This window comes from Parus major, chromosome 2 (genome assembly GCF_001522545.3).
Source record: "Parus major isolate Abel chromosome 2, Parus_major1.1, whole genome shotgun sequence".
NCBI classification, from domain to species: domain Eukaryota; kingdom Metazoa; phylum Chordata; class Aves; order Passeriformes; family Paridae; genus Parus; species Parus major.
This window is the reverse complement of record NC_031769.1, coordinates 124,713,422-124,726,863: the sequence shown is the minus strand read 5'-3', so window position 1 is coordinate 124,726,863 and position 13,442 is coordinate 124,713,422. Positions and strand designations below refer to the sequence as shown.

At 35.2% G+C, this 13,442-nt stretch overlaps 1 long non-coding RNA gene across 4 annotated transcripts in view; it reads left to right on the top strand.

The window, feature by feature from the left end:
• Positions 1–2,346: 2,346 nt before the first annotated feature.
• The window catches only part of LOC117243966, a 29,653-nt gene continuing 18,557 nt past the window's right edge, over positions 2,347–13,442 (top strand). For all 4 annotated transcript variants that reach the window (XR_004496161.1, XR_004496159.1, XR_004496160.1 and 1 more), the window contains exons 1-2: positions 2,347–8,300; positions 8,912–13,028. This is a non-coding gene — a long non-coding RNA (uncharacterized LOC117243966). The remainder of the gene's footprint in view (positions 8,301–8,911; positions 13,029–13,442) is intronic.

The window sequence follows — 13,442 nt, the reverse complement described above, 5'->3', positions numbered from 1 at the left end:
ATAGTCTGTGGGTAATTGATGGTCAATAAAAATCAAAAATAAGCTCAAAAAGCAAGTCAAAACCAGACATTCCTGCACAGCCATATTCTCTCATATATATAAGCAGAAGGGGAGAATGAAAATTACCTTTATTTTTACTTGTCTCTAAAAGAAGGCCATTGTGAGTACTTTGGCACAGTAAGCACAAGATGGCTTTTGAATTTGTTTTGCTTCCAGAGGTTAAGTGCTCCTTCAGTTGAAAAGGTTGAGAAATGTAGTGGTCTATAGATTACAGTCAGAGAAACAAAGTCTTGGTTGCTGTAAGAAACCCTATGCCTTTTTTCCCTTATTGCCCTGTTCCAGAGTTTGAGCTGCAAATTGTTTATGTCTTTTGCTGAACCTTCTCTGAGCATTAATCAGAAAAACTAAGAAACCGAAATCTTCAAATTCATATCTTGTGAGACTTAGCCATAAGACATAGCCATCTTTCTCTTAACATTACAGTGGTTCATATAATGCTCATGCTTATTTAAGAGCTGAGAGCTCTCTCTCCCTTTGATATAGACTATGTGCTTATTGAATTTCTGTGGAGAACTCTTGCCGTGACTTTCTTTTATTCTAAGGAAAAACAAAGATCCTGAACTCAGCTTTCTCCTGACCTACCTCTCTGATCTTTCTTGGGTTCTTACCTGCAGGTCTTTTTTGTTTCTCAAGCCCTAGTACTCCTTTTGTTTCTGAAAATCCCCGCTTCTTTTCCTCAAGCCCTGAAAGTTTTTTGTCTCAGAAAATCGTCTCTTCTTTTTCTCAGCTGGACATAAGAATTAGACTACAGTACTACATGTATATTAGTAATAAAATAGACTTCTAAATCCATGCATATGTTTTGACAGCTTGGGAAAGTCCTTTTTTTGCCAAGTATTTACAGTACAGTATTGTTTGTTTCTTTATGAATAATCCCAATGTTTAATGCAGTTAAATGCATTTCAATTTTAGGACAATGCACCTCCTTGGTAGAACATGGCAATCTTGGTAAGCTATTCCTTCCACGTCTGTTTAAACTGGCAATGGGAATAAACTTGGAAATGTTTCTCTTTGTCACTTTTGATTTCCTTATTCTCTTGTAATGCAGCTATGACACATTGTATTAAAACAGATCATTATTAAAATTTCACTGGCAGTTTTTGCATGTTGTGTATTTTAAAATTACACTTAAAATTTATACTTATGTAAATGTAATTTGCTATTTAAGATCTTTTAGGCATAGATGGGAGTAATACTATTTTTAAACTGTTGTTTTTAAAACTTCATTTTTCTTATGACTTATACAGGAGAGTTTAAACCAATTAAATATTAATACAGAACATTTCAGTCTTTACTGTAGAAATCAGTGTACTGCTGCCCTTTAAAAGCCTTTAAAAATGCATTGCACTTTTTCTTCTACACCCTGCACATTCAGCTTAACATGTAAAATCTTTAGCACAAATCTGATGGAGTGATAAAAGACAAGTTTGAAGTACAGCTGCTTTTGTGCTCTTTTCTTTCTTCTGCCTTCAATTAGATGACATCTGTTGATTTGGTGGGCCAGTTTGTGACATGGTCACTGAAATATTGGCAATATCACAAGTAATGCAATTAATTCTGTATTTCCTGCTCAGCTGCTTGAGGTGTAGCAGAGGGAAATGAGCTTCTGCCATGAATAAAAAGCCCATGAATTTTAGTTCAGAAAGAACAGGGTTTTCCATAGTGATTTCTCTGTCTGATGTAAGACTTTGAAGAGGAGGCTTAGTTCTGAATTTCCACGTGCAGGTCAAGGTATGTTGAAGATATATGTGGGAGATATGCTCAGATAGACCATTTGTGTTTTTAAAGGATGAGTCCTATCTTGCACATCTCTCTCTGTGAACTGTAGGACTCTCCTTTAGCTTTCTACCAAGTACTGAATGAATTACAGAACTGACTGTGCACAAAGCACCTCCCTTACGAATATGGCTTCAGTATTCTGAAAATACTATTTTCAGAAAATAGTACTACATATCAGTTTTCTTACTTTCAGTGGACTGTAGGTGAGAGAAAAATAAAAGTGGAGTTGAAAAGAGAAAGGTAATGGAAGATGGATTTTTTTTGAATGACAGAAATCAGAATATTAATGTATTATAAACTGTTATTATTATAACCACTATTGTTATCATTGTCATTATTATTCCTGGTGACAATTTAGCTGTTCCTGAGGGAAAAACAATATGTAACACACAACAATGGAGTATACACCAACATAGTTCTTTTCCAGGTGTGTTATTTTCCTCTCTAGAATTTAAAGAAAATACTGATTTGGTATTCAGGAAGAAATTATTAACTAGATGGAATAGTATTTGCATGGAATTTTTTTAATTTAAAAACAGTTTTACCTTCAAAACATAAAAATTCTGGGACCCCAAAAACATGAGTCATTTTCATCCCTGTTTAAAAGAATAATTACCAGGAAAAAAGGTATATTGACTGATGCAATTCTTTTCACACAGTTGATTATTCTATTTAATAACAGCAGCACAATATTTAATATTCAGCACAATATTAAAAAATGGGTTTCCAGCAATATCCAGTGAAGTTTCTGGATGCTTACTTTAAGTAAAATAACAGTTTATTTGAAAGTGCTAAAACATTTTAACTTGTTCTGAATATTTATAATGTTATAAAAATGCAAGTTAGCAAGTTCCCTAATGATAAAGCTTTTATTATGAATTAAATTAAAACTACATTTAAGAGGAGAGAGTCCACTTGCCTTTCTCAAATAAAAGTGTTTTATTTTTTCTCCTCTTTCCCAAGATGTAGCACACTATGTTAAGGAGTATGCTGGTCTTGTCATATTGAGAAAAGTCACAGACCAATTTTTTCTGATTTTTCTTGGTATACAATTTTATTTTCTTATTTTATGAAAGAAAATGCAAATAAAATTAGTTAACAAAAAGCTAAAAAAAGTGGAACCCAATGAAATGGGAGGGATAAAATATTAATGCAGTAACAAAGTGAGAACTCAAATGAGTTTAGATACGTAATTTTTTTAATGGTAAATCACCTTGAATCTGATTAATTTTATACACTCCTGAGGGTTTGAAATCAGACACTGTTTGAAAGAGAAGTGGTAAAAAAAAACCAGAAGTGTATATATTTCTACATAAATAATATTCCTTTTGAGGCAGAGATAATTCAGAAATTATTCTGAAATAGTTCACTTATACCAAACAATTGTTTGGGCTTTCTGCAAAGATATGGCAATCTATCCTTGTTCCATTACATTACCCTCTGGGTAGCAGCTGAATTGGATATTTTTCATAAAAAAAAAAATGCATAAGAGTGATCCACATACTTAGCCTTTGCTGTTTCCAAGGTATTGCTTTTATTTTTCAGCAGCTGCGCCTGCTGCACTGTCAGTGGCCAAACAGCAAACACAAGGCTTGGACAAGAGCTAAGAACTTGTAATTGCATTTTCAGTCAATCTGAATTCCATTCTAATGGGAATGAGAAGGCATTTTCTTTCAAAAAGCAAAGCTTGAGCATACAGGTCCAGCATACATTTTATATACATGTTCATATATATATATATATATATATATATATATATTATATATAGATTCTAAAGTTTCACTGTCATTTTTAATATACTGAAATACCTGCAAACAAATAATTGGTAACAAAACTGAGTGGCAGCCAATGTGATTTTTTTTTTTTTTTTTAATTGCATTAAACATGCAACAAGACAAAGCTGGACAGGCTTCAATCAGAAGACTCAAGTCAAATGATCTTTGTGAAGAAGCTAAATTTTTTAATAATTAGATAGTGGAATTGACTCTTTGTCCCATGATGGTCAGTTATTAAAATCTCTTCTGACCTTTAGGATTGTCGGTATTTTGATTGTGAAAAGACTGTTTTCCTTTACTGCTGTCCTGAAATGTCTACTTGAGTTTAATATATTGTTTTTCTGTATGGTTAAATGCAAAATCTGCCATATAAATTTCTAACGTTGTTGTTTTTCTCTCATGATTGAAAACAAAACAAAACAAAACAAAACAAACCACCAACTTCTGAATCACTGTTAGGAGATTGTAGTACAAGTGCAAAGTGGATCAGGCAAAGTCAGTGTGTAGGGAATTTTCCTGCTGAGTTCAGTCCTTCACATATTGAGGAAAAGAATTGACTTAAACCTGGCCAGTAAACTGACTGTTTCTCTGATGTATGTATTCCATTCACGATGGCATGAAATGTCAACAATTTTAAGAAGATTTCTATAAGTAATCTTGTGTAGCATGTGCAGCAACAGTGTCTTGGGTTGTTTTTTCAACACTTTTTTAACCAAAAAATTAGTTTCTTACATTTTTTTCTCTTTCTGTGCTTTTGCCAGAGTACCTTTTCTCACTAATGCAGTTCCTTCTGACAAGGTAGTATAATTCCTGAGTATCTAGCTCTCAAAACCCAGCAAGGCTTTCAAAAGCCAGAAAGATTAATTAAGTTTAAATACATCAAGTATTACATCTTCCATAAGTTTCATACATTTCTAAGTTTACTTTTACCTAGTGCTCTCTTTGAGACAGAAGGGGCACAAATTAGGATAAATTTAATTTTCCATTGCTTTTCCACTTACAGCTTGGAAACAGGTCATTAACTTCATGTGGCTTGCAGCCTGAAAGAAAGTGGGAACACATTATTGTATTAGTGTGGCAAAAAACAACCCCAATGTATTTGTTCTTATTGATAATGATAACTCATGTCTTTGTGTAGGCCATGGATATCTGAATATCTTATGTAGGCAGGAGGTAAACAGTCTTTGCTATTGCTTTAAGAAGACAAATAATGTTTCACGTTTTGATTCATAACTTAAATTTCATCTTGACAGAAAATTGTATTTGCCACGGAACAAGGTATTTTCCAGCTTAGCAATAACTTTATTGATGTCTTGACTCATTTCTGAGATAAAAACCCTTCACTGTTATTTTTTTATCTTAAGACCATGCCTGACTGTGCCAAGCAAGAGTGCAACTGTATCCTGCACCATGAACGTAAATATGTACACATGACCATTTCAAACTGTCAAAACTTCTATTAAGTTGGTGGATCCTATTAACAGGGAACTGACAGATTATTTTTCCTGAATTTTGTTATTATTTATGTTAGGATTCATAAACTACTGTGTTAGAGATAGAGAGTCATTGGTCTGAGTGAGAGCATCATTTTTCTTAGCCAAGAACAAACTGCACCCAAACACATTTGGACAAAATATGACTTGGTCTGCACTATTCCTTATGTTGTAAAAATCATCCTATTGCGGTTAGCATTACCCTTGTATATGGTAGCAGATTCCTCCTGAAAACCAGCTTATTTTTTACTCAAATTCAGACACTTTACTTGAGATAAATACAGTATTGTCTTCAAGCAATACTACTACAGACACTTTAGAACTGATGTCACAGTACCATTAGATTAGGAAATATTAATTTTTCAGGTTTATGACAGGTTTTGGTATTGGTCTATATATTTCTGAATTTCTAATTCTGTAGAGACAGACGTTCTAACTGTTTTTTCTTTCAGTGGAAATAGATCGTTGTCCCCATTCTGGTTGCTGTGGGACTTTGCCAAAATATGTCAATTATTTGTTCTTTCTCTAACTTCAAATACTGTCTGAGTAATGATTTGACCTTGTTTACCAGCATCCTTGAGTAGGTGATAGAACTCTTTAGGGAGAATTAAAGTTCCAAAAGCTTTTATTTATTTTTCCTTCTGCTTATTTGTGTACATTGTAAGTGCACAAACTGAAATGTTTTGAGAGAGTTTTTAATAATCATCATTCTCATTAATGTGCCTGGTGCTGTGCCCAAAACTAATCTTAATTGGTGCACTTCAGAAGATGTGTACTAATTGGAAAGAGTCCAGAGCAAACAAACAGATTTTATCAGACATCTAGAAAATGTGATCTACAAGGAGAGGCTCAGCTTGTTTAGGTAGTTGAGCACAACGAGAGAAAAAACAGAGTCTGTTCATGGTAGTTATCTTTGATGATAATTTGACCTGCTCTCAGTGGGGGGTTGGACTATGCATTACTGGTAAGATTTGTTGAGAAACAAGTCTTTTAAAAAGAACCTTATGATGGAAATGCTGAGCTAAGACCTGGGAAATGTGCACTCAGTTCTTGCCTCTTCCCAAAGTGGCCTTGGGAAATCTCTCTGGTCTTTGATCCACCAGCACTAATGTGTTAATATTTTTCCACTCTGTTTTGTTTATAGGGCTTAAACCAATTAGGACTTTGGCACTGAAAATATAACTCTGTCATGCTTGCAGCATCTGAATCTAAAATTGCTCCAAACAAGCCTTGTTCTGCCTCTGACTCTTCAAAATATCTGACCTCACCTGTCATTTCACTTTAATATTTTCCAATTGGCTTGCAGGATTTCTGCCTGTCTTTTGCCTAGTATTGTCTCAGTCCGAACAAGTTAGTGAATAAGTTGCTTAAACTCACTTAAAAGCAGGAACTGGTGCAACTTCAAGTTGTTTCCTGTCATGCAGAGTCACTGTGTACATTTGCAAAAAAGTCTAGAGACCTAAACTGCGTTGGTATCAAGGCTCACTTTCATCTGGTTTCCAATGTCTGAGGTTTGCAAGTTCATGCCTCAAAGTTATGCTGGTTAGAGCATTTCATTGAGCTTGGGTTGTTCATCAGACAGCCGAAACCATTTCAGCTCTTTTGCTGTTGGCTATAGATAAATAAGTGGTTCTGGCAGCACAGACCAATCCCAAGATCTCCCTGCTGAGGGATTTAATTGATAAGTTAATGCAATTGTTGGCATCTACACCTGGGAGCAGCCTTCTGTTCCAGAATTGGATAGCCCACTTATGCTCCTGAGAGGTATAGTAGCTGTGCTCTGAGCCTAGCTTTTGCTGTTGATCAGTGATATGTCTCTTTGCTCAGATGAGTGCAGGATACATTTTGATTTGTTTAAGCTGTCCAGACAGTGCCTATTAATGTATTGGCACCCTGTGAAGTGTACCTGACAGTTTTTAGCTCTTAGTTTGTGTGCTCTGATAGTGGGTGAAGGGACTCATTATCTTGATTATGACCTATAGGCATTGTGATACAAATTAAAACATACCTACATACTTGCTTATCTCAACTATTTTGTAAGTGAAACAGAAGAGTAGAACGTATTTCAAAGTGTCTGCATTCCAATTGCTAGCACTTCATTTGAATACAAGTGAGTATTGTTTGGTAAATAAGTTTTGTCAGCAGCATTTCAGAGGCTCATTTTTTATGAGGAACTGGATTATAGCTTTTATTCCCTAAGAGCTCAAAGCAAAATAGGAGGAAAAAATCTTGCAATAGCGTAAACCTGAAAGAAGGTGGAGATCTGGATTGACTTTGTCCCCTATCATTCTGCTCAGACAGTTCATTCCCCATATTACCAATCTCAACATTTGAACAAAAGCAGCAGCCAGCTAAAGCTAATCTAGCCATGATTAAGGTAATGCTGATTAAGATTGTACATGTATCGATCCTGTACCTTTGTGGTTGCCACCACGACTTTAAACTCCTGTTCCCACCCTTTCCAGAGTGTACAGCCATAGTTAAAACTAATTGGAGTAAACTCTTCAGCGTTAGGGGTTTTGCTCAAAAACACTTTGGGATATTAAACTAAATCTGTGTATTTCACACTGAAAAAATGAGGCAGCTGCATGGTTCTGAGCTGCCATTAAAAAAAGACCTCTGTTACTTTTCATAAAATGGCAATTCACTGCCTGTACTGCCATAGAAAATAGATCGCCAGGTGATGTGTGCTGTGTAAGTCCCCTGTAGGAACAAATAATAAATGGAACTGGTGGAATAAATTATTCTATTCTTTGGGTGATATTTAAGAGCAATACAGAATTTCTCTTAGCAGTGATTTTCTTTTGGAGCTGAAAGTCCTGAGATTAATGCTGTATGTAGTCCTTATGAAGTTAGCAGACATATAAATATCCCACCCCTAAAAATGCATATGCCATCCATAAAGTAGCTCAGTGGATATAAAATACAGCAACTTGCATCCTAAGCCATAAGAAATAATTTTCTAGTTTCTTGATTTCCTGTTCCCTCTCCTGTTTTTCCTGCCAGGTCTCAAATCTACAAGAGAGTTAAGGGCTGTAGAGTTTACCGTATGTGAACTGTGGAGATTTTTAATAAATGGCTATGATCTGGTTTAGTAACTTCTTTTTTTTTTTTTTTTTAGTTAATTCCGAGAAATATGGCACTGCCCACTTTGAGAATAAGACTGCACATCTAGATGGAATGTTTGTTCAAGGTCTGGCCCACACTTCTCGAAGCCTTGTGCAATGAAACACTTGATTTGCAAGACACTCAGATAAAACAGCATGTAGGGCACATGGGATTAGAATGACTAGGAGTGATTGGAAAGGCTGGCATTTTGATTTGTGACTTAATACTTTTGGCAAGGGTTTGTTTTAATGCAAGACTTGGCTTGTGCTTTGGTGAGGGTAAAATCCTGAGAGATGAAATTACAAACTCTATCATTTGTCATGATTCAATAGCAAGGACTGATCTAAAAGCCATAAAAGAAAAAAGCTACAGCGCTATGATGGCATTCAGAGTGACAGTCTTGCTGCCATGGTGGAGGCTGTAAACTGTTACTGCAGGTTTTAAGAGAAAAATACTAAAGCTCACAACTTTAAATGACAGATTCTTTGCTTTGGAATGACAGAAATAAGACTTTGATATGGAAGTCGTGACATTATTTTAGGCAGTCAGTTTTAGTGGCACTTTAAAAGCAGTGGCTTTCCCTGGTTTCAGTGGCTTTCCTCACTTGGTTTCTGCATGCTTATTTGAACAAAATGAGGAGTGTACATGCAGCTGAATCCCATATTCTAAATTAAATAGGTCTGTTTAATTTTTCAGATGATCAAAACTGTGGATCTGAACTGAAGTGCACCCACTCAGAAGCTCTCTGTCGTAGACCATGAACACCAAAGAGGCAAGTGATGATAATAATGTTTGCAAAACTTCTCAGCTCTTGTTCTCCTCTTTGTCTCCTGCCAATGAGGAGTCATCAACATGAATTCATCTAAAGGTTCTAAGAAAGTGTTATTTTTTTCAGTCAGCTGCTCAGTCTGCTGTGACCTGTGCTGGGCACAGTGACCGTGCTGGTTACTACCTGGCACAATATTGGTCACAGCATCCTGGCTGCTGCAGGACGCTGGGCAGCACAATGCCACACTGAGCAGTTTGAAGGACAGATTCAGGTTTTTCATATAACCTTGTGCTAGTGCACAAATGCAGCAATTTACTCACCCAGAGGCTCTAACACTAGTCCCACTGAATTCAGTTGGAGCATTGTCATTTATTCCCATAGGACTATTACCTACAGTAGCTTCTGCTGTATGTAGTTGTATGCTTTTGTTAAGTCCTTTGTTTTATTTTGAAACATAGAACAATTTTATATATATTTTTGTATGTTTTGCAACATTTTGTTTAGACTAATTTGGATTTTTTTTTCAGTTTTTGTACATCCATGGAAGTCCTAATATTTGCTATAAATAAACTTCATTTGTTTTATTTTGTCTTCTTTGGCTTCTGCACATTTCCAACAGTGTTAGTACTCCCTCTTCATGTAACATATGATAGACAAAGCACTCTGAATTTGACTTTGTAACAGTTATGATGGTTCTATCCTGTCTTTTGGTAATATATATATACATATACTTCATGAAGCCATTTCTGTCAAAGGTCTGGTTGAAGGGGAAGATTTTTAAGAGCATGATTTCAGCCTTTTGAATTTTTTAATTTCCTTACTGAGGGCAGAGAATATGTGACCTCCATTTTTTTGTTTCTTGGTTTGTCTAGATAAGGGACAGCTTTTATCCTCAAATTCTGCCATTCTCAACTTGTTTGGGCTTTTTGGATAATAGAGTTTGTTTACAACGCTGGTATGGGGTTCAATTGAATTTGGCTGAAGCATTGTTGTAGATATATAAGAATGATGACCCTAAATTCATAGGTCTGATTGGCTTGTAATTATTTGAGTGCTTTCATTTACCTCTTGTGCTGTGTGGTTTAAATCAGTTTAGATGAAAATGTAAAAATAGTTTGCTGTATTTGGCTTTAATGTATTTATTACAGATCTTTCAAATATTTTAATTGTTTTTCACATTTTTGATGATAAAAACAGGTGTTGTGAAGGAACAACTTTTAAATTGTTCTAGACTGATTCATGCAATGATTTCTCTCTCAGTTTCCAGCAGGTATGTGACTCAGTAGAAAATTCTGTAGTTGATGCACATATGTAAGTGTGTGTGTGTGTGGGTACATGCACAGTTATACAGCAAAGCAGAAGTTTCAGAAAGCAACGTGACACAAAGAAAAAAGAGTATATACATTTTCAATATAATATTAATTACATAAGAATGTGAACTTTTTCTGGATTGGAAAAAAAAACCCAGCTATTATCTTATCAAGGACCTTGAAAGTTCTACCTGTTCCTTTTCAGTCAGTCTGATCTGCTGTTACATGTTACAAGCAGCAAGTTAAAACATGTAATTAACTTCAAGAGAATACATTTTTCTTAAGTAATGCTTAAAATAATTGTGGAATATGGATTCCAAATAGTCAAATATTTCTCACAGTGTGTCATCAATATAAATTTTTTTCCCTTTAAGAGCTTTGTCTTTTTATTTCTCGAAACACTTTTTTTTTTTTCTTTGTAATTTGGGAGACATTCCAACATATTGAATGACTTTCTGTTTGTTTGAGAAGACGTTTTGTATTATGTAAACTGTTTTAACTGCCTGGCAGATATTATTTCCATTTATCACTTATTTTTTCTATTATTTATATTGCATTATTTCTCCACATTCCTCAGTAAATCAATATAGCTGTCCAGCAAACCAATGGATTTTGTCTTATTTCTTGTTTAAACTGTTATGATAATATTCATCATAACAGCTTTATAAATCTGATGCAAATCCAAACACTGGCCAGCTATCTCTGGATTGTTTTTGGTGTTTCCTGAAAGTCATGCTGGAATTGACAGAACCAGAACAAGAGATTCAACTATTGCCAGCTGACTGAGTCTAGAGAAAGTCTTATGACCACATGCTGATATGATTCATCCTATAAATCTTCAGTACTTAACAAATGCACCTAGCGCAGTAATTCATGCAGGACAGAGGGACTGGGCATGGGAGCGCTTCCAACACCGCAGCCCGGCCCATCCACAATTCAGCTGCCCAGCTGTTTGTGAGCAGATGGCAAGCACATCAAGCCTGAGCTGCAGCTCAGGCAAAGATGGGAAAGAAAGATTCACATCTCTCAAAGCCCACCAGGAACTCATTCCTGGTCCTGCTCTCCATCTCTCATCAAAGATGCAGCCCAAGGGGCATAGTCATCATAATCATACTGAACAAATTTCTCTGGGTGGGCTTAGACCTTAAAGAGTGTGAACACAAGTTCTTTTTGAGAGGTGAAAGGGAGAATATGAAAAGTGGCTGCTTCTTGTTCCCCTATGTTATTGGTTGACATTACTATCAAGAAGTTAATGATGCCCTTGGTAGTGATTCTGTGATAGGAATTTCCACTATAAGGTCATGTTAGAGATGATATATAGCCTTTATATCCCCTTTATATTGGGTTCCTTCCAACTCAGAAAACTCTATTATTCTATTTTATATATCTAGATTTATAGATTTATAGATCTATAGATTTCTATTTGTATATACACCAGCATGAAGACTATTTTACTAACAAGGGAGAAATGTAAATTGTATTATTTATTGAAAAAGATAGATTTTGAAGAGTTAAAAGTCCTAGTTTGCTTGTCCTTGAATTGAATATTATTGAGGTCTATTACATCCTGTCCTCATTTGGCAAATATCTACACATTTGTTTTGAAAAAAGCATTAATCAAAACTGATGCTGTCCTTTCCATAATCTAAAGACTAGTTCTGCTGACAACACAGTCGTGAAAGCTGCAATTCCTGCTCACTTCTTTCTGATCCAACAGTATCCAGACTGTAGCAACAGCAGCTGCATATCTTCCCTGGCACAGAATGATTTAGGGTGGAGAGCAGATTCTTTCCCCTTCAAATCACTTCAGAAAATTCTTGGCAGAAAGTCAGCTCATTTGTTTTGTTTGAGTAAGGAGGCCTGATTTATCAGTACAGAAGAAGTATTCATGCACTGTGCTGAATTGTATGAATTTGTATGAAACTGTATGAATATGTATGAAGTTTCTGTGTCCCGGACTAGCTTGACTTTGCTATTCTTCTGCTCCCAGCATTTTTTAAAATGTAATTATAGAATTTCATGTAATTTTAATGCAAATATAGAAAATTGTACAAATTTGTGGCAATGTTTTCTATTGATTTCTCCATTGAAGTTAATGTAATAGTTTGTGATATAGTTTGTGATATAGGAAAGCATTGATCACAGATTAGACTGTAATTAGATTCTCTTTTTTTTGTTTCTTTTTATTTTTTCTGAGTTGCTAGATCTACTAAATACTGTACCTTGATATAGAAATAAGACTTGTATTCTGATCTAATACACTTACTAACTTTTAGTCAATTTTTTTAAATTCCTACTAAATTAATTCTTAATTAAATTATGAAAATAATTTTAAAGCAATAATATAAGGTTTTCTAGATTTCACAATAAAGCCAAGTATTAAAATCACCTCAATTCATTAAATAAGATGTTCTGGGATTTGGTCCTTTGGCATTATTTGTAGTTCAAGACGTGTGGTTTTATAAAAAAACTACAAAGTTTCTTACTTTTTCTGTATGAATGCATGTGCAAATTTACATATTATAGCGACAGCTTTATTATCTCTCAGTTTTTAAAATGTTGCCTGAATGTTTTCCATAATTCTGAGGTGTTGACATCAGATATGGGGTTTTTTTGTCTACTCAGCAGGAAATGGATTGCATTTCTGTATCATATTTACTGGAGCAACAGACAGCTGAAGAGTGAGATTTGCTGTTGTGCAGCCTGAAACTGAGAAGTCATGCAGAAAATCAAGGTATGACCTGTTTGAAAGATAAAAGGGCAAATTCTTTGAACAGAGTAGGAAGGCAGAATGTTGATAAAGCTTTCAAAATCCTCCCTTTTTCTTTGGCAGAATTAATCTTGTCCTGCTACAATCTGGCTTCAACTGTTCCCTCTATTTTTAGTTACTGATCCTAGCCAGGTCCTCAAATAGCTCAGAGCTGGTGTTGTTTGTGTCTGATGTAAAACTGATACAGACTTTGTTGGCATTTTCATTCATGTTTCATAATCTTCCCTAGTCCATACATAAAGACAATCCTTTGGTGTGCTGGGAGGGGATGTTTTTATCATTGTGGACTAGATCAGACCCCCATTGTTTGATACTTAGGGTGCTCCTCATTTGACCATAAAGGAGGAAACAAAAACATTTTAGTGGCACTGAAGTTAC